At 38.4% G+C, this 22,428-nt stretch overlaps 1 long non-coding RNA gene across 2 annotated transcripts in view; it reads left to right on the forward strand.

Annotated features, from left to right (window-relative positions):
* The window catches only part of LOC113142091 (uncharacterized), a 66,633-nt gene that overhangs the window by 1,332 nt on the left and 42,873 nt on the right, over positions 1-22,428 (forward strand). The window lies entirely within an intron of this gene.

A 22,428-nucleotide genomic window follows, 5' to 3' on the forward strand; every position in this document is an offset into this window, starting at 1 on the left:
TAGCAGGTTTATAAATAAGTGCAGTAAAAAGTAGGAGTTCTTGTATCATTTATATTTGGCTATCTTCCTGTGGTAATCATGTAAGTGTTAAATGTATTGATAACTAGCTTACATTCTGGTCTGCAGATCATTTTGGTGGAGTAATAGCCAGGTACTGATTTGTGATTAGGGGCAGCATGGTGGCTGAGTGGTTAGCACTGTTGCCTCATAGCAAGAAGGTCGTGGGTTCTGTGTGGAGTTTGCATGTGCGATTGCGTGGGTTTTCTCCAGGTACTCTGGTTCCTCCCACAGTCCAAAAACATGTATGTCAGGTTGATTGGTGACTCTAAATTGCCCATAGGAGTGAGTGTGAGTGTGTGAGGTTGTTTGTCTCTATGTGGCCCTGTGATGGACTGGTGACCTGTCCAGGGTGAACCCCTGCCTTTCACCCAAAGAGAGCTGGGACAGGCTCCAGCAGATCCCTGTGACCCTGGTTAAGGAATAAGCGGGTATAGATAATGGATGGATGGATGGATGATTTGTGATTATTCCTTAAGGGCACTGCAGTGGAGAACAGTTTAGGTAGCTGCTGGTGTGATGTAGATTGAGTGAAAAGCTGGATAGTGTTAATGAAGCAAGCTCTTATTCTTCGGTCCTGTTCTGCTATCTCTTCTGTGAGCTATGGTTTGGTATAGATAATGCTTGTAGCCTGGGGGTCTGGAATCAATAATGGATGTAATTGGTGAAGTGGAAGTCAGGGTAATTGAAGGTAATTGTGTGCAACGTCACTAGCCTTGGAGAGAGGTCAGGACAATGGAGAGAAGTGGAAGGTGGTGGGGATACAGGAACATTTTCAGTTCTGTACACTGGTCTTCCTGGACCTATTGTATATAACATTTTCATGGTACCATCCCCTGTGTCTTATTACGCTACGGTTTGTACAGTAAATTTACAAGATTTATCAGCCTAAATATGAGTAAATATAAATAATTCATTTTCCTAAAGACACTATCTTTTTTTTTTTTAGGGTTGGATAACACAAGTATGTTTGGTACAGGTATTACATTCCATGATACATTCATTAACATTTTAAAATAGTTGCTACCTTTTGGAGCTGAGGATGTTGATTTTTAGCTGGTTTAAGGTTAAAACTGTGCTTTAGTTTGTGATTCGCTTTTTATGAAGCCTTTTAGGTTCCCAGTTAATTTTCAGTTCAATACCAATTCTTCAACATTTTCATTACTTTTTAAAGAGCTTTTGCATACTAAAATATAAGCTTGCCACAGCTTGTTTATTGGGACTATTTTTTGTTCTCATTAGTAAACCCATGTTATTTTGCAGCTAAGGAGTTGCATTGTAGGAGTTCCTGGATACTTGCCTTTCTTAAGGGCAACTCGGCCATAGTACATGTGGGATTGTGCATGTTTGCCCAGATCCTTTGAGACAGTGAATATTAAAACAGACTAAACTAAACAAAATAGCGACTAGTGTAAAGCAGATTGTAGTTGGGCTGTATGGCTAAGATTACTTGGAGTACTCAGAGTTTTGGTGTATCTGCTGTAGATCAATGCAGTGTGTGTATTTCAAAGATCACAAAGATGCTGAGTAAATTCCCCAGGTTATCAAATACAGGTAGATTGTTGGACTTATCCAACATAGTATCCAACCTAGCAGCAGGTTGGATACTATGAAAGGTGAGATATTCTCAGTCAGCAGGGGGCACTGAAGTACCATGCAATAAACAAAAGCTCACCTGCTTTGGAAACTTTACTGCTGCTCTGCAGAGTCATGCCCATTGAATGATATGGTACATCCATTCATGTTTCACTCTGAGAACATTCAGAAATTACTTACATCTCGTAGCTTGTAGAAAAATTATTATTATCTGTGCTGTTATCTATTATCTATCTGTTATCTTTCTGTGAATTATATTGAGCTCTGGGGTGTATTTTGTTGAATTTACTTTCTTTTGCCAAAAATAAGTTTATATTGTGTTAGCCATAGATAAATGGAAAGGATGTATCTTGTGTAACCTTGAAATTACAGAATCCACTGTGGTTGTGTTGTGGACACACACTGTGAGATTAACAACACTGAAGAAGCAACACAGCTTTCTTTGACTGTACAATACTCACTATAGACTTTCATATTGATACAGATGTTCTTCATTGTTTCACTTAATGTGCACTCCTTTCAGATTTTTATGTACCAATACCAGAATTTCTTAGTGTTATTGATACTGGGTTATTTGGGGCTGACATCCAAGTTATTCTCAAGACTCAAGTTAGCAACCAGATGTCTTCCAGTGGAAAATATCAAGCTAAAGCTTTTATATTTTTAGGCACTCCACTCCAGCATGTTATAAGTTACCTTGCCCACTTGCTGCTGAATTGCATAAACAAAAGTCTGTTGTAAAACTGTTGATCAAATAGTTTCTTCCTCAAATGCTTTCTTTAGCAAAAGGCTGGTAAATGTAGTTATTTTGCTTTTTGCACTTAGCTGAGTATATAGTTGTTGATAGTCAATATTAGCAACTTAATATAACAGTCTTTTATTTTATTTTTTTTTGTTTTTATCAAATTACAAAGAACATGTAAACATTTCTAAAGAAAAATAAGGACTCCGTAGGTGAATGGGAGCAGTGGTGGGATTGAAAAACAAAAGTGTGTGAAATCTTTGGGGAGTAGGTGGAAACGCATTGTTACATCATCAATCACCTGCTTTGGTGTCAGAACAAGGGTTTCCGGGTGATCACACAACTTCACAGCTCTGCTGTCATAGGCTGGCTCAGAGGTAGCCACTCCAGCTTTCCTCCTTGTAGATCCCATTCCCTGGAGGATTTGGTGAAGAGTGTTGTCAGTGATTAATGTTTTTTGTAATCTAGCTGGATACTAGATTGGTAGCGCTTACTTTATTTCTTTTTAATTTACCAGTCAACTAGAAGGAAATTTTTACATTTAGAGTAGCTCATATAAATGGAAACAGAACTTTTAGTATGGATCCCATATTTTGGCTCTAGCTGTCCATTTACCTGCTGCAAGACATGTTGCTTAATGTTTCAGTCTCGTTCCAAGCCTCTGCTCTCCCTCTCTCCTCCCCTCTTCCACTGTCTTGTTCAGTATTATCTGTCCTGTATCTCCAGAGGTATTTTTGAGCATAGACGAGATGAATACAATGGTTCAGAACAGAGTAAATGCATTTGAATTTGAGAGCGAGCAAGCACGCTACAGTATATGAGTAGGGACAAGAGCAGAGAGAGAGTAGTGTTTTCATTACAGATAATCAAGTCAAGGTTTTGCCTGTACTCTCTAAACATAGCCTGTTGTCAGTAGAAACAGGAGTTTAGAGAGGATGGTAATAAAGGGCAAGAAAAACAGGCTAAAGAGTGGACAAGTAAAAAAATTGTAAAGGGAAGACAGTGAAAACTATTAGAGTTGTCTCTCAAGTATTTTTCTCTTTCCACCCCCATGATGTGTCCTCATGCCTAATTGGAAATGCTGTGTAGGTAATGAACCTGTTTATTGACTCATTATTACAATATTCAGCATTAGCAAAAGCTTTTCTGCAGACATCCAGAACAAGAGGCATAGAGAGGAGCGAGTAGAATAGAGGTAAATTAATACATGAAGGACTGAGATTTGTAGAAGGGAAAATTTGATTGTCATGAATCTGCATACTTTGATATAAAAAGATATGCCGCAGGTGTACTTTGATGTCTTTTCACACATGCTGATTGTTGTGACCAAGATAATTGGGCCCCTGTCGACTTGTGTTGTGCCATGAATGCTTGTTTTAACACCTGCCAAACGGGAGTATAACCTTGTAAATTCAGGCTACTGTACGTGTTGGAAGCACATTTTTTCACTGTGATATTGCACATGAACAATGCAGAAATTGTGCTCTAGTGTTTTGCTTGGTTGAGGTTACCGGGGCACCTTGGAAAAGCAACTGCAAGTGCTCTCGAAAGGTGACATTGAAGTGCAAAGATGTGAGAATTTATCGTCACGCCCCAGTCTCTGCTACGCCGAGCATACTATATGTTTGCGGGGAGTTGCAAGGTCAGATTATCATGACAATGATGTTTTATCATTATTAGAATTATTCTGACACCTATTGTGCGTGTACCTTGAAGCAGAGATACTTGTGGGTAGCAAATAAAAAAAAAAATCTCTTTCCAAGTGAAAAAGGTTTAGCTTTCTGTCATAGGTAATTATTGTTCCTGAGTCTGCCTATCTTTCCTACATTACATCTATTTTTGTTACAATAATCCCCTAAACTTCAGCAATACATTTCTAACCCATCAGATTTTTCAGTTTCTGCAGTTGATTGTAACACTAATAGTTGAAATTCCATTTACACAATAAATATTCAGCATAAAATACTATCAGTTACACATCTTACACTAATACCTTGACCTAAATTCTTGTCAAGATGTAATAGAAAATGTAGCAATAGGTTCACCTGCTGTTTACTTTTTTGACTTAAGGCCTTGTTTAAATGCTTGGATGAGGTACATATTTGGACCCCGGTGACTTTCTCTCTCATACTGAATAATATTTTCTCTTTTGACTTAATGAGCTTCATTACATTATAACTTACTACTTTACTGAGTTCTAAGCGTTTTTCTTTCTCCTGGTGATATTTCAGTAACAGTAACTGGTTGCTGAACTTTGCCCTCAAAATCGTATTGTATATAAAGTATCTCTACAATATCACCATTTGTCCTTACAGTCAGGTCTACTTCACACCACCACCAATGCCATTATCTCAGCCAAGATTCCCTGATGTGGATCCATTTGAAGCTGAAGAAAAAGAGCTGACGAGAGGCAAAAAGTAACTGTTTTATGTGTATCTGTGTGTGTGCTTGTGCTGTTCTTTCCTAAATTGACCAGCTGTGGCTACGTGTTCTGCCTCCTTAAAACCCCCATTGGTCCCAGGGCTGTTTCACAACAGGCCTTATTGCTTTGCTTGTACCCTTCATTCCATCCGTCCGTAACGCTTTTGAAGAGGAGAGAAGGAAATGGTGGGGACTGATTGCAGAGTGAGGGAGAATACAACAGCAGTAAGAGAGGGAAGCAAGTGATTGAGAAGAAAAGACCGAAATATTGATGGAAGCAGAGAGTCAGCTAGGGAATAGATGATCGCAAAGGGCACGATGTATGTGTTCTGCTACTCTAGGAATCCTAATTCTTTATGATGACAATTTATATTATAGATTAAATGTGATATTATATAGACCAAACCCTTCTTTATGGGCTTATTTGATTCAATGTACAGGAGTCAATAAATCAATGAAGCACAAATTAGCTGTTTGCCATTATTAAAATGTAAACGTTCCCACATTTCTTGAATGTCAGATTCAGTGACTAATATAGGCTAAGTGGAATACATTCAAATGTTCTCATCTAAAATAACAATTATTGTTCTACCTGGGTGTCATGTCTAAATTGCGTGCTGTATAACCTCAAGTTGTGAAGTAGAATGGGGCAAGAACCATTGGTTCCCCCTTTTCGCGCTCCACTTCTTTGTGCCTTATAAAAGCAAAAGCCATCAAAAACAAATAGAACTGTAATTAGTTGTGTGTCAAGGTCACAGCATGTGGTGTTTATAGAATCTTTTGGTTAACAAAATTTCATCAGTTTTACGGTCAGTACAATGATGAAGTCCTGCCAAATATCCCACACCCCGAGGGTTACTCTTGCTCTCTAATATTATACAATCTTTGACCTTTCCTCCTCCAGGACTCTACTGCAGGGTTTTGGGCCAGGGTCAAGGCCATTAAACCTAGCTTAATAAGCTGCTGAGTGCTCCTTTGCTCACCCCCTGCAGGTTTGAAGGTCCAGAGTCAGCAAAGTCAGAGTCTAGTCCTGTCAGCAACCTTCAGAGATGGTTTGAACAGTATCTCTGTCGAGCTTTTTCATCATGGATCATACTTGCTGATTCATGTTGATTGTTATTAACTTTATTTGATATATAATTGTTTGGCTTCCCCACTGTAGAAAACACATTGATATGTGTAGCATAATTTGGAGGAAATGATGCATTTGTGATTTTGAGCATATTGAATGTGTCAGCAGAAGTATTGCTGCTAAAGAACCACCATTACAAGCATGTTGGACACTGCCTGCAGGCATTTCACCACATGCAGGGACATGTTATTTTATATGGTGTATGTTTACTGGGATTTTAGCTTCTCTGATGGCATGAAATCAGTTGTCTTTGTCATCTTGGTTTGCACAGCAGATAGTATACTTTGCAGTTCATCCTTATGAGCTTCATCACTAGGGCAATATTCAAACGTTTCAGTATAATTGATGTTTGACCTCTTTGTATCAAAAATATTATGTTCATGTTTTTGGGTTCTGCTGGATTTCTAATTCTCTCCTCTGCAAAGGCCAAATTGGCAGGCACCAGAAATTATATCAAATACAAACCTACTGTGGCATCATTATGGAGAAAGGTTTTTATTGGTCTGCTTTAGAGATTATTTTAAGTCTGAGCCCTCCCTGTAAGTCAGATAAGAGCACAAAAGGTTGAGAATAGGTGTGTTTTGCTTTATTTTTTGGTGACATAGCTTTGGTGCAGGCATTGGTGCTCATTGGTGACAACTGTGTCTGTGTGTGTTGGAAGAATGTGGCTTGTTAGACTGTAACACAGCTTTTTATATCTTAACATTTCTAGGCCAAACTTTAGTCATTTTATGGTGTGTGACAGTCTAGTTTTCTATAGTGAAACATATTCTGACTGTTGCTGTGCTGCTGTGCACATTTACTGGCTCACGTTTTAGATGTGGTTGTATCTACTCTCTTTTGCATCTCCATTGACATAATTTATGTGCCATTTGTACAACTACCTGCATTCAATGAACCATTGTAAAGAACTGTATGGCCTGTTGCCCTAGTCATTGCTTTGTAATTTACTGTATATTTGACTAAAGCAATTATATACTGTAAATGATACTGTTACCTGAAACCACTTGACCAAAATTAGAAATCCCAATGACCAAACTAATGCATTGATCTCCTTCCTACATGTTTAGCACTGTAGTTTGTTCTACAGTGTCTTATTCTTGCAAGTCAATGCATTTTTAATGTGGACTTATTTTAAACTGAATAATTTAGTGCATGGTCAGCAGCAGGGGTGATCCAAAATCCATCTGATGGGTAGAAGGAGCACTGGGGGTATGCCCAGCTCCGGAAGATTGAATGGGCATGAAAATGCATATTGTAGTACTATGTGTACTTCAGTCCATAAGAACTTATGTTGGTGTGTGTATACATATATATATATATATATATATATATATATATATATTACTTGTAGTAAAGCCTTTGACAGGATAGGTAGTACAGATTAGCTGTACATGAAAGTATTGTTTATTATTGCAATTGTTTTGTATAATAGTATGATACACATTTTTAAGGTAACAATACTAATTAGTTATTACTTCCAATCCCATAGTTAGTTAGTTGACCATTTTAAAACACAGTTATTGTAAAGATGGTTGATGCAGATTCGTTGTGATGCTTCACCTCACTAATGTATGCATTAATTAGTTTTAAGGAAAGCTGCAAAGCTACTATGCACAAATAGTGTAACTGGTTGATTTTTTTTTTTTTTTGTGACCTCATCCCCGTCCCATCCCACAATCAGGACTGTCATTGGTTTTACTGCATTAGAACATTATGCAAATATGTATATTGTCTGTCTCTAAAGGGAGAGTGTGCTGATGGGGCTGAATAGAGTATCTGAAGAGGGCAATTTAACAGCCAGCGATGAATGCCCTGTAACATATGTCAGCTTGTCACACACGCACACACACAAGTGGACATCAACATCATCATGCAGGAGAGTGAGTAGACCCATCTGCGTCAGGGAGAGACCCGGGCATTCGAGAAGGGGGGGGGGGGTGCTCAGTTGCTTTCATTTACCATTGCTCAGTATGAACGAGAAGTCTGTGAATGGCTTGTTATTAATGAAGTCTCATTCGGCACAAGCAGACACCCAGGGCTGCTGCTTAGTGGCATGCCCTCAGCTGATGTGAATAACAAAAGGCAGAGTGGGATCATTAGGCCCCCTGACGCCTGAGGTGTCCGCCACTTTAATCACGTTGCGTAATGAATGCAGTTGGTGTGAATCACTGCTTATTCACAATGTCTCCGAAACGCCGTTGTAATGTGGTATGAATGTTTCTACTGCCCTGCCAGAGGTGGTGTGTGTAATTGAAGAAATTGAGGTGGTGTTTGCATTTATTACTCATATAGAGTAGCTTGTGTGTTGGTTGGATACTGTGACACTGTTATGACAAGGCCTAAGGCCATATTAGATTGATCATCACCCTGAGATTCACTCATGACTGTGCAGAATGAGAATTTACTGCTCCTGAGCATCTGTGATAGTAAAATATTGGAATAGATTGTGATATGTTAGCATTTGACTGGAGGATCATGGCAGCCATTAGATATAATAGTGAAGTGACTTCTAGATATGGCTGTAGTTATTCTGTAGAAAGATCAAATTTACTGCTGCTAGTAGTTTTGGACTTAAATAACTTCAAAATTTTGTCATTTTCAACTTGCTTTTTCCGAAGAATGTCTTATTCCTGACATTACTATTACATTCCAATGCCTAGTGCTGAGAGGCCAAAGTCTGTTTTGAATAAATCATATCCCTTGAAAGTGTGATGTATTGTACAGAACTTCAATAGAGGATAAGAGAGTTGATTTTGCTTAGGTTCTCTAAAAATTATATGGTCTAAGAATATGATTCAGGTTCATTTTTGATGGCTGTGTACACCTTATGTGATAGTTTTTGACCTAACGTATACACGTGATAACTGTTTGTCTGCTTTCATATGTGATCAGATGCCAAATGAGTGACCTTATTCCTGTTTGTCTTCCTCAGAGGGGGCTGTACCAGCATTTTTCCCCAGCTGTTTGGCTTAATAAAGCACCACTGGCAAACAGCATGTCAATCTATCATCTTTTTGATGATCTCACTACACCTTTGTACTAGTCATTGTCAGTGGGCCTATCTGCATGCCAACAAGTCTTGAATAATTTAAAATAAAATGGCTAATTTTGCTACTATTCTCTAAAACTGCTTTCTGTTAATGCCAAGGCATCTGTCTGCTTTCTAAGTTAGAATTACTCCCCACAAGGAGGCTCAGTCCTTAATAATTATCAGTTCTGTTTTGTCCTCAAGTACCTCTGGACTGCTGGAAGAACAAAGGCCACAGTAAGAAATCCAACCTTTAGTAACTCAGGTCTGTTTCATGCAGATGCAACAAAATAGGCATAAAGACACTGCATTTTTATCTAAATTTGTTTATTTGCATATGCACAGGATAAATCCTTGCTGTCATTTTAATTAAGGTGGAAAACTCCCTCACAGGCAAATACCACAAAAAGAGACCATTTTCATGCCAGACATGCCTTCATGATCAGCTTTAATAGGCTATTTTACTGGGGAGTGGCATCGAAGTGGAGCACATTAAGAAACAGCTTAAAGTGGCTCATAAACTGCTTGGATCCTCCAACACTCACTGTCATCATCATCATCATCATCCTAGACAGACAAAAAGCATTCCACTTTGAGCATTTTCTGCCCTCATTGTCTCCCCTCACCCCTCCATTTCAGACTGTTACAGATTGTCTATATTAAAACAATCCCTACTATGGAAAAATTGAAACCCTGTTTGCTTTTGTTGTTAGGTTCCAAAGTCCCCTAAACATCACCACAGCACATGTAACCATGCTTTTGAAAAATGATAGCTTTACTAGAACAATTACACTTTATGCATTGACATATCATTTTTTCCCCCACAGTTTTCACTTTTTAGATCATGTGTTCAAAATGCAGTTTAACTTCTCTAATGTGAAAAATGTGTGGCTTGACAGCCTGTAACTAAATATAGGAAAAGCTTAGTGGCAGAAACCTGATAAAGGCCTTCATACCAAACATCCAACAGCTTTCTACGCCAAGTTGTCTACTTTCTACAGAATTCAACAAATGTCCTTTGGTCTTTCTCTATGCAGAGACATTTCTGTTTGTGCTGTCCTCAACAGTCTGCTATTAGCTTATGTAGAAGCAAAAAATAAGCAATGTGAATAATAAATTATGGTACATTACCATTTGTCAGATCAGAGGTGGGAGAAAGCTGAGACATAGCTCCTTGGCAACACTAATGGAACAGATTTGGTTTTAGGACGAGTCTAACCATGGAGGATGGGATGGGAGTAATAAAGGGCTTCCACTGAGGCTTGGTAGTTTGGCACCATGGGCACCGCCAGTAAATAAAATCTTCATTCATTCTATTGAAAGTGGTAGAAAGTGAATACTCAAGAGTCTGCTGTCATTAGTTAATGGCATTGTATCTTTTACAAAAAAACTAATAATTAAGAGGAAAAAACTGTTTTGTTTTTTTTTTATGTTGCTCTTATCGCCACATCGTATTTCCAAACCTGTGAATTGCTACATTCATCTCAGATTTTTGCAGTGATTCAAATAGAGAAGACTTTTTAAGAAATAAAAAAAATGAAGTGAAATTCTTGCAAGTCAGGCAGCACAGGAGATGAGTGGTTAGCACTCTCTCCTCACAGCAAGAAGGGCCTGGGTTCGCAACCTGTTAGGGACCTTTCTGTGTGGAGTTTGTATGTTCTGCCTGTGCTTGTGTGGGTTTACTCCAGATAAAAAGCCCAAAAACATGTATGTCAGGTTGATTGGTGACTCTAAATTGCCCATAGGAGTGAGTGTGAGTGTGAGTGTGTGAGGTTGTTTGTCTGGGAGCTGGGATAGGCTCCAGCAGATCCCTGTGACCCTGGTTAGGAATAAGCAGGTATAGATGATGGATGGTTGATTGCAAGTCCAATCTATCAGGGTATACCACTAACAGAATAATGAACATAGAGCCTGTTCAAGTTGTAAGAGATATTTTAGGTTGTATGTCTTCAAACCCAAGTCTGGTATTAGAAGCTACAGAACCAAGTCATTTTTTTTTTTAGAAAGAAAAAAAAATTGTTGGTTTAACGAGTTCTCTGATCAATTCTTTGTGTTGAGTGAATGCTGGCAGGTTGTGTATATAATGAAAGCACCAGTTTTGTGATTCATGGCTGACAAACCTATTTGGTTGGCAAATGGAGTTTGTTTTTTTCCCCCCATTAATGATTATAAGAAAATGTCACAGTCATGAACAGACTGTGTTGCTGTGTCCTTTGATGTTGTGCGGCTGATTTAATTTGGCTGATTAATTCCTGTTGTGATTCATACAGGTGTGTTTTTCCACTAGGCATCAGATATTACAATGTTGTTGTTAATGATGTTTTGAAGGTAAACTCCATGAATTTTATATAGGCTACCAGAATTAAAGGTTATTGGGGGGCTTCACTGAATGAGAGGTCAACAAGCCTCACTATTTTTGATGATTAGGTTATTGTAGATGATGTGAACATTGTAGAAGTTCAGTGTTTCTCTGTGTGTGTGTGCGCATATGAAAGCAGACTTTTCAACTTCATTGCTGAAGAATGATACTACGAACTGTTAACTTAAACATTCAAAGTGGTTGCTTGTGATTTTCTTCATGAGATTCATTGTTTTTAGTCCATCATTGTAATTTTAGTGCACCTATGAAAAAAGAAAGCAAAAATAACACAGGCAGTAAGCTTAGGCTAGTATAAATAATTTTGTATCTTGGGAATGAGCAAAATATGCTCATTCCTGTGCGCTCAAAATATATATGTATGTAATGCTTTACAAAACTGTACAAATGAGACAGTTTTAGTTTGAAGCACTTCACGTACATTGCGGTCCAACATTTGGGTCATTAGATAGGCCTGTGATCTGTGTCTACTTTCTATAAGAAATGAACAAAGTTACTGTTATCTCCAGGACTCAGGATGAGATGGTAACACTGGACTTCAACAATGGGTCTATATGTGTTGATACCTGAACGAGGAAAGTTAAACGCCTCTAAAACACCAGAATGTTTTGAGCAAAACAAACATGCGACTAGATGGCGTATAATGATGCCATAACTGAAGCCTTATTGGCTTAATGCAGTTATCATCAGAAACATCATCTTTATGTGTCAGGTATAAAACTAATGCTTTCTACATTTATGGTATACTATACAGCCAATGCAAAGGAAGTTGCATGAGGCAATTATACATTATTGAACCTTTTCCTCTAAAAATAAGCCATGCATGCCATCTGCTGGGCCCTTGGAATGTACAGTATTTTTTTTTTCTTTAAATATCATGAGCCAGGAGACAGGGCGATGTTTATTTTCTAATTTAGCTGCTGGTAAGCAGTAACTAAATGAGAGGCTTGACGTTTGTTTAAATCCATGTATTAGTACAGTACCTGGATAAATGTAGGTGTGAGTATATGAGAAAGGGGAATGAGATGTAAGAAAATGAGTGATGCCAAGATACAGAAGAGGCTGAGATGAGGAGAAATGGAGGGAGCAGACAACTTTTCACTTGGCCCCCATCCAGCTCCCATATCAACTGTCTGTTGAGCTTTTTCAAAGGCAATTTATTTTTAGATATTTCAAAAACTCATTTGAAGGCGATTTTCACTCTATGGCTGTAGCCCTTGCCTTCAGCATCCTCCCTCTGCGCCAGTGTTACCCCCGTCTCATGTGGCACCCGATGTGTCACGGAGCCCATTCCTTGGCAGTCAGCACAGTTTTGATTTAATTCTAAGGGCCATCTGTAATCTCCTGCAGGACAGAGAGACCTGTAGCCCCACACACCGCACCTCTATATCTCACTCCCTATCTGCCTTTCTTTTCCTCTAATCTCTCAGGACCTGGCTTTTCTTTCTTCTTCACCATCAGCAGCCCCCCTCCACCCACATACCCCCCAGCCTTGTTGCCCCTCTGTGGGCCTGTCAGCACATCTTATATATGCAGGGATAATAGGATTCCAGAGACCCAAAGACTTACTGCAGTTATACAAAGAAACTGATATAAGACTCAGAAACAGAATGCACTGATGTTCAGCATTGTTTGTACAGTATTTGAGTTAGAGGTCATGATTCATTGAACACTCCAAGGAGTCATTATTCTTTAATTCAGATCACAGTTTAGCTTTATCATCAGTGGGAATGGCATGTTATTGTCACTGTTCCTGTATTACATTTCATTTCTAAATATTTTTGTACTTTATTTCAATTATTCACAGTTTGGCTTGAATATGTTTTGCAGAATGATTGATTCATATGCTGCTGTTTTAACTTGGGAATGCAATGGTGTTTTACAGCTTCCTATAGGTGTTAGATGTCAGCATATGAGCAGTGCCATCCCAGCATAAACTCTGTACCAGCTTTGTTCTTTAACACACCTTTATCGCTTTAAATCATTTTTTTTATTAGTATTATTTTTTTTGGACTTTCAATTTTTAATCACTCTAAATGTCTTGTCTATTTTGCCTATAGACTATGAGACTGCACAAGTCTCCAGTATCACATGTATGAGAAGTAAAGTAAAGAAAGTCCTGCTAGTGGAGGATCTTCAGGAACCCTTACAAGTTTTGTCTAACTGTCCTGTCAGTTGATAGGCTTTGCTTACTTTTAAGCTTGTTCTGGACAAAACCATCAAGGGCATAGTTGTTGCCCCCTCTGTGTGCTTTACAGCTCTCACAAGGCACATTCATGAATCTGAAATGCTGAGGGGAAATACCTACCATTGGTAGTGTTAACAGTGAGGATGAGGGGGTCAATCCCAAAAATATATACAGTATATTTTTGAAAGTGCTGTCACTCTTGCTTTGGATACTCCTGAGTGTGAACCTAATTTTTATCTGTTTGAATTGGACACCATTGTTTAAATAGCAGAACCTCTTAAATATGAATGTCACACAGAAAATGTCCCTGCCTGGTTTAACATTGATTTCACAAGTGCTCTCCCATTTCTTCGGTGGCAGTTGGTGCTTTTGCAGTTTGACTGATCACACAATTTACATCTGTGAGATTCAGTGCTTAAAATGGATGTCTACACTGGGCCCTTGCCTCTTTTACTGCTTGCTGCATTTCTAAAACTACAGTGGACTGCAGTATTATTGATAAAGCTGAGGTGTAACCTTCAAAAGACTACTCCTAGATCTCTGTCTTTGTGATCATTCTGCCTGTGATGCTGTGTAATCAGTGTCCCATCTCTCCTTTTTGCCATCATTGGTACCTGAGAGCTCCTGGTGCTTGAAACACAAATATCAGTGTTCTGAACTCTTTCAGAACTCTTATAGAAGTTTAGAAAGCACATATCTTCTACTGAAAAGTTACAGTAGCTTGGTGGAAATATCTTTCCTGGACATTGGTCTTCACAGGCTGATTGGAACTTACCTTGTGAGTGTCTGTCAGGGTAAAGCAGTTTGGCGGACGGTTGACTCTGTAAGCTCTAGTCAGAGATAAGCACCTGGCTAGAGCTTTTCTATTTCTACCTAAAGTACCCAATCAAATAGTGGCTGGGACTCGGCACTAAAGAGAGCTAAATACTCTTTGCTCTTCCCGTTCCTCTCTCCCTCCTGTCAAAGTCTTTTTGACTCTTGCCTTCTGTTTCTTGAAACAGAAGAGAAGGTTGCTCCATTTTGAAGAGCTTCATTTAGCCTAATTTTCCATCTAGTATCTTTTTAGAGGTTATGTTGTTAGTGTCAAATATTTTATCAACATTCAAATTTCATCTACCCTATTCTTCAGAAAATCTAGTAATCATAACAATAGTGTTCATGGTGAGACAGAACAGTTGAATCCCACTTGTGGATATCATCCCAGCTTTGGCTGACTGTTGAAGTTGTAGCTGGGGGTTGCGACCCTGCTGTGTGTGTTAATTGGAGTGATCAAGGAGCCACAGTGCCCCCAATCCTTCATACCCCTGATTCAGGCAGAATTTTCTGGCTGAGCTTTTATTGGTTCCTGCGTAGTGAGTGAGTCATACTTCAAATATATATTCTTTTTTAAAAAAAAATAAAATCAATAACACATTTGTGACATGCAAGTTTGCGTGTCACACTCCACTAATCAGCTAGCCTGTAAGACTTACCAAATATAGTTATTTCCCTATAAAAAAAGTAGATGACATGGAGGAGTTTGATGCTTTGAATTAATTGAGATATGGATTATCCGGATGCTACTGTAATTCAGTATTAATCTGATGCCCAGTGTTTTTGGCAAATTGAGTGTGAAATGCTCTGTTGTTTGGCCTTTACAGGTAATTGCACTGAATCAGTTTATGAATGAGTCATTGGTTTTTCCCCAAATATTCTGAGTCTTCGTGTTTATTAATTTATCCACTTGCCACTTTCTAAGCCAAAAGATTTAGGTTGGGTCCAAGATTTTTGTTGCTATGTCGTTTTTTCCAGATAGTAGTCAAGTAGTGGACAAGTTCAAATTAGGCTCAAAATATGAAGATAAGTCGAATTATACATTGCAAAAACTTGGAAAAGTGTAACTTTTATTTTTCAATAACTATCTGATAACCTAAATAAAATCACATCACATTTATTATAGAAGATAATTTTGTTATTAGCCTTGACTTGTATTTGCCTAAGACAGTTTCGAAATTGTCCTTTGCATCCTTCTTGTCATCAGTGTCCCTGAGTTTTCTCTCTCTCTCTTTCATCACTTTTTCTGAACATCGGCAGGTAATGCCTGGAAGTGCTGAATCAGCAGTGCCTACGGTAGTCTCTCTGATACTTTGTCTTGCTTGTGACCTTTGCTGTTCCTCTAATGTCCGTAACAAATTGCCCTAGGGTATCAGCATGGTCATGCAGTGACAACACAGCACAAGAATAACAAGCTTAACCAAGCTGTATTTGTGTGTTTTTCAGCAGCTCAACACCTTTTACTTGCTGTCTTTTTCTTCAGAAAAATCAAGTGTCCCGCACATTTCATCACACGCCTATGAGACCCTATAGATTAATTCAAGTCACCTTCTGCATATGTAAAAAAAATGTTGTGTGACATAACAATTATTAATTACTGGAAACCCTTTGAAACATTTTCTGTTGCTGCAGACACAGTTTTACTTTAAAACATTCTTGACTGTTGGTCTGCAACCCCCTACCTCCCTTACAGTGGGTCAGTGATCGTAGCTCTCGATGTGTTATATGATTCATTGACTCCAAATGGCTTATTGGTCAGTGGTTTAAGTGGCTGTTTCATCCATGAGTTTTGCAAAAGTTGTAATGTTTATATACACTTTCAGTCCTTGATGACCAAGATGGTCTGGGCGATCTGCTGCAGAAGCATGATTTTATAGTGACTGTGCAGACACATTTAGTAGTTACCACAAATCTGTGCAAGTGAAATCACTGCACATCCAAACATCTTTGATGGAATCTCTGTTTTGAATCATTAACCCACCATTTAAAATTGCTTACACAGACAGTAGTGAAGCACTCACACACTGGTAGTACTTCTATCTAGACTTGATAGGCTTTTTCCATAGTCAGGGTCACTCATATAGACCTGTGAGGCCCCAAAACACTCTGCGTCCAATATGATAGATGAGGGCTCTTATTGTTAGCTACCTACCACCCTCTGCCCTGCACCACACCCCCCCAAAAAACTGAGCCACACATACACTATGCTGCGACAGCAGTGTAGCATTTGCACACACACTTAAAGTTCCAAGGGCATCAATTCAACTCTGCTTCATTAATATGTATTGGAAATTATTTTCCACTTTGTTAAGGCAAGTCTTGCACCCCTGAAGGTTAGGTCCAGTGGGAGTGTGTGCGCGCATGGGTGTTCAGTTCTTGCTCAGCAGAAAAGGAAAATGATTTTTGCATCTTGCTACTCAATAGTATGGTGTACAGCTTGTGTTTTCTATTGTCAGGAATACAAAAATGTTGGTAATGATGTTGGCATTTCTTTAAGGTTAATATTTCAGGAAATGTTGATGGGTCATAACTGATGGCTTCACTGCCAGTAAAACCTCACATTAGATTAAAGATTAACTATCAAATGTATTCAAGACTGTAGCATGAAATTATACATCAAATTTATACTGCTGTTTGTAAAGCCTGGGTATTTTTAATATTGCGTCTTTGCTGGTGCCAGTTCTGGCACAGTCATGAACCTACTGGCTGGCTTTGCTCATTCGCCTCACAACAGTGTGTGTTCAGACACCTTCCAGTGTTTTAACAGAGCTCGAAGGGGCACTTCTGACAGCTGGTGTACTCAAAGCAAATCAGCAAAGGATTTGAAATGGATGGGGCTTCATATAGCCAATATTAAGCTACCAACATTTTTTGGATTGGTCCCAGTAACCATCCTGAGGACTGGCTTGAATCACCACTATTTGCTGACACTCCTCCTAAAAAAAAAAAGAAGCTGTTTGTGAAAATGGACTCCTCAGTTAATCATTTTGTTAAAGGTTTCTAATGCTTTGCTACTACTGCAGTAGCAATAGTGCAATAGCAAGTTTATTAAACAGCCTCAACTTTTATTTTGCACCTTAATTTTTTGGATACTTTTCTACAAAATCCCCAAACCACTGTGTGTTTATTATGTTGTATGTATAATAGCACCAATCACTTTAATTTGATTCTAGTAATGCTCTTAGGAATCAGACCGTAGGCTCCCCAGCACTCTTAACTCTTTCTTTGATTACTCTTAATCATTGTGTGTGTGTGCGTGCGTGTGCATGTGTGCTTGGCATTGTTTCTTAATGGGGCATAATATTGGCAGCCTGGTATAAAGCTGGTCTCATTGGTGACTCACTGGTGACACCCGGGTCTGATTTGATTAAAGCCAGAAAATTCTTGTCTAAAGCTGCTCATTAGACCTGGCAACCAGGGACCCAATGACAAGGCCACTTAGGTTATGAGGTAGTGGGAGATTTACGTAAAGATTAATTGGAGGAGGGTGGTGGGAGTTGTTAGGGTGGGGGCGGTGGCAGTGAAACATTTTTATTTTATCAAAGATTCCATAAGAAGATTGAGTTAATGTTCAAAACTTAGCAGCTATTAATGGAATTTTTCATCTTTACGTTTAGTTTGCCCTAAAGGTATTATAGACTGCTTGTTGATGAAATGTCAAGTATAATTTTAATGTGGCCCGTGTTTAAAGTATGGGCCTCAGATAGATTAATAGAGACCCACCCGCAAATTGCTGTTTTCATGCCCTGGAGCAAATGAAAACACAGCAACCTTCATTAGCATTATGAATATACTCCCAGATGTCTAAAATTAATCTACAGTAGTCTCACTTAATTTTTCAAAAAGCTGGAATTTTTGACCTCGTTTTAAATTGAAAATATCATAATGAAAGATTTTTACTGCATCACACACTTTTACACATCCCCTATATGCAAGCTCATATATAGAAAAGATGATTCTCCCTCTACATCCTTTTTAAAAATAAGTGATTTAAATGGAGGTGTCAACACAAGATGGATAGGTCTCAGTTAATGTATTTTTTTTCCTCACTTGGTAGAAATTAACTCCTCTTCTCAACTCTGGCTCACCCGGGATCAGCAGAGTAATGAACCCTAAAAGGAAAGCGCTGAGCATGTTTATCTTTTTTCCAGGCTCTCTGCTGCCACAAACCCAAATTCCTTGACTCAACCCATGACTTATTGAGAGACTCAAAGCTCAAAGCCAATTTCACAAACATGTCCTCCATCTCCTGTTTACTTATAGGTGTGTGCATTGAAGGGAGAAAGAGGGCTTTAGTGTATATGGGTTAAGATTTGTGTATTGCGTGTGAAATGATTGTGCAGCAGTGCTGTGGGGAGTGTGTATATCCTGTATTTGCTCCTGGGAAGCGTTACTCCCTTTACATAAAAGGGAGGAGAAACTCAATTGTGTTTTGTTTGTTTTGAATCTTGTGTTTCATTCACCACTAGCTGACCAATCTGTACAGCTGTCATGTCTTTTTCTCTTTTTCTTTTCTTTCTCCAAGTTTATGGATGGCGCACATATTTAATCGTTTTTCTCCACAAATGCAAATAGATATCGGCATAACATGGTTTGCAGATTTGTATTTCTAGCTTTAAACTTGTGCAACACTTAGCAAAATGATCATAATCAGTTTCTGCAGAGACAGAACAGCGAATAAAACTCAATTTGCTAATTCATTTGGTTTGTATTATCAGAATTGACATCAGGTAGAAAATAGCACTAGTTTAAGTTAGTCACCATGTATACTAAGGACAGACTGAGGAAAGTAGGATCTGTGCGCTGATGTATCTACCTTCTCATAAACCAGAAAGATCAAGAATGCAGATTCAGAGGTGGGTGTCATTTTTAGATTTGAGGATCATTCCCTTTCATTAATGTCTTTGTTGTATTTCTTACAAGATATCACATTTTGGCATGTCCCTATTTATTGTACCATGTTACAGTTTTACAAGTTTTGACTAAACAGCTCTAAACAGCAACTAACATCTACGGTTATGCCTGACCTTTTTATGGATTTTGTAATTTGTCATCAGGTTCAACCAGTTTTTATTTACTCACTTTTGGTTATTTATTCACCAGTTGGTTCAAAATGCAGTGATTCTCTGTACTAGCATATTTAGTTCCATGCACATTCCATTTTTGGATGAAACCCAAAGTCTCCTGAGCTCTGGAGGAGAAAGGCCCTGTTATAGTTGACAACCTCACAAGGTAGCACCTGACTGGACTTTGTCCTCTGTGTCCTGCCTAGATAAAGTCCCTGCTTTTTCTCTCTTAGCTTGACATCCATGACAATTACTTCAGGCCTAAGGGAAAGGATGTGGAGGACAGGTGCAAGGGCACAAATGAAGTTCAGAATAAATGCATAGAGACACAAACTCAGCATTTACAGTACAATGTCTTCTAAGCTTTTGTCAGGATTTCATGTAGTAATTAAAGTTTTCTGTAAAACATCTGGGAGAATTTGAAATTCATATTATTTCATCACTCATTTAATTAATCCAGAAGTTTAAATGTACATTTTGCCATTACTGTTTTTCTTGTTTTTTCCTTTTCAAATATTCTAAACAAAAATGGTGCTCCTCTACAGACGAGAGTGGAGCTGGTGTGGCCTGGAACTGAATCCCATTCCTCCCTCCAGCCCTACTTTGTCAGCATACAATCCCATCCCTCTCCCCGGGTTTGTGGACAGATTCAGATGAATATTGATGTTAATTAGTAGCTTTTAGCTAACCAGTGTGGTGTTCAGCATTATCTAACCAGCCATTAAAATTGTGCAATTTGCACATTGAATAGATTTTTCCTCTAACAGGATAACCTTCCATCAATCTATGCCAGCTATTGAAAGGTGGCTAATAAATGGCTTCTACAGGTAACCATAAATAATGCAACATATCTTATCAAGGGATTGAAGTCTGCTCTTTAACCATACTGATCCACTGAAAAGATACTCTGCATATCTGTCCAGTGTTTGGCTGAAACACATTACTTAGCGTTGCCATGGTTGGTAGACAATATGGTCCGTGTATCTATGTATGTAAAACAGTGCTATTGTATTTATAAAGTTCTCATCCATTCACATTGTAAACTACAGAGAATTCTTTTAAAAAGTATTTTTAATTTTTTAAAATTATTTTTACAATTTCAACATACAAGGCTGATGATTTACCAGCTGTCACTTTTGCTGCTTCAGCTTGCATTGCTAGAAGTTGTAATCCCCAGGAAATCGTTTACCTGTATTTTTTATTTTCTCAGTTGAAACTGTTTCTGCCAATTGGACAAAAACAATCCTAAAAAGTAAAACATTCATCCAGATAAGCCCTTTTCATACTAGTGATTTTCATTACACTGTTATAGTCCCATAGTGGATATGCCATAGTTAATTCCACAGGATGATAACCAGACTCTGAGCTTCTATTTGATTATAATCCATTTCACTCATTGAAGATCAGCCCTTCAGATTGTTTTGTGCTGTGTTTGACAAGATTAAGCCCCCTTTTTCCTTTGTTAGACAAGACGATTGTGCTAGATATTGTGCTTCCTACTAGATTGATTTGAACTAATGCACTATTAGACACTGTGATCTGAACAAATTAAATCATGCCAAGTCGAATGTATTTATATTTTATACATTGTGATTGTATTTAAAACCAAACCAAAATGGGAATAAGTAATCTCTCCTCTAAAACTTAACATTTCCTTGAACCTTCTACAACACATCAGCAGCCAGTTGCAGCCCTGCAGTGATTCATTCATTCACTCAGGTTTAGGGGAGGTTCAGGGCATCTGCTGAAAGTTTTTAGGTGTCTCACTGTTTTAAAGCTGACATCAAAAGATGTCCAACTCAAGCAAATGAATCTATGACCTTATTGTTTATAATGAGGAACAAAAGATAAAACACAGGGCATGTTCAAGAGAGCTGTTTAATTAGATATTCATGTGAAACATTTTGGAGTAATTTATCACAGTGGTTGATAGTTTGTTTATTTTTTGTCTTTTACTTTAAGAGTAAAAGGGCCTGTTGTTCTGTCAAGTGAACTTTGCAATGACGAACTTGAAGAGTAACGGTAAAATGGTGGTTTTCAGGGGTTTACTGCATATTTGTAGCCACAGGCTATGACTGCAGTTGCCTGGTGACTTTCTCCTAATGCCACTCCCTTTGTCCCTGACCTCGAAGCCCCAACAGTAACACAAAAGAATTGGCTGAGATTACTGTGCTCAAACGCATCAAAAACGACCTGCCCAGGGGCAAATTTGATTGGTTAAAGCACGGCATCCGTGGCTATTTTCCATGTAGAAGAATGGAAGCCCATAGCAATATACCAGCAGAGCAGGTTCATAACACACAGTTATACCTGCAGTTTGTGGAACATTTATACCTTTGCACTTTTCATTTATGCGTTGCTTCTTATCTACTCACCCCTGGCTGTGTTTTTCATTTATGTGTGTGATTTGCCTTTTGTATGTTTTTACTATTATCATATTCATTTTTCTCAGCTCACCTTGTGGAGAAAAGCTCCAGGGTATTAGAAGACAGTGGCAAAGAAAATGTGATGGCCCCAATAGCAAACTTTTGAAAGTCTTTCCTTTTCTTGATTTTTATTTATTTGTAATTTTACTATTTATAAAGGGAGAAGTAAAATTCGACTTACATGGAAACAGCATTGCTGCCTATAGTGTTGACCAACCTTACAAAGATCAGTTGTTCCTTATGGACTAATTTACAAGTTGATGAATAGGTCAAGGTGTTGTGGAGCCTCATGGCCGAACTACGCTACTGTAAGACCAATCAAATGTTCACACCTTCACTGATCCTGAACACAGCATCAGCACAAATCGAGGGTCATCATGGGCCCTTTTTTTTTTTTTTTTTTATAAATGAATTCGAGTCATACAGTAATAAACACAATTCCACTGACCAATACATTCCACACAATTTCCTGTTACTTCAGTCTTTAAAATGATCCCTCTCTGGGTGCAGTTTTATTGCTAATTGTCGTGAGTTGAGTTAGGAATAATTATGAACGGTGTAATTACTGTTCACATTGCA

Source organism: Mastacembelus armatus, chromosome 23, assembly GCF_900324485.2.
Source record: "Mastacembelus armatus chromosome 23, fMasArm1.2, whole genome shotgun sequence".
Taxonomy (NCBI): domain Eukaryota; kingdom Metazoa; phylum Chordata; class Actinopteri; order Synbranchiformes; family Mastacembelidae; genus Mastacembelus; species Mastacembelus armatus.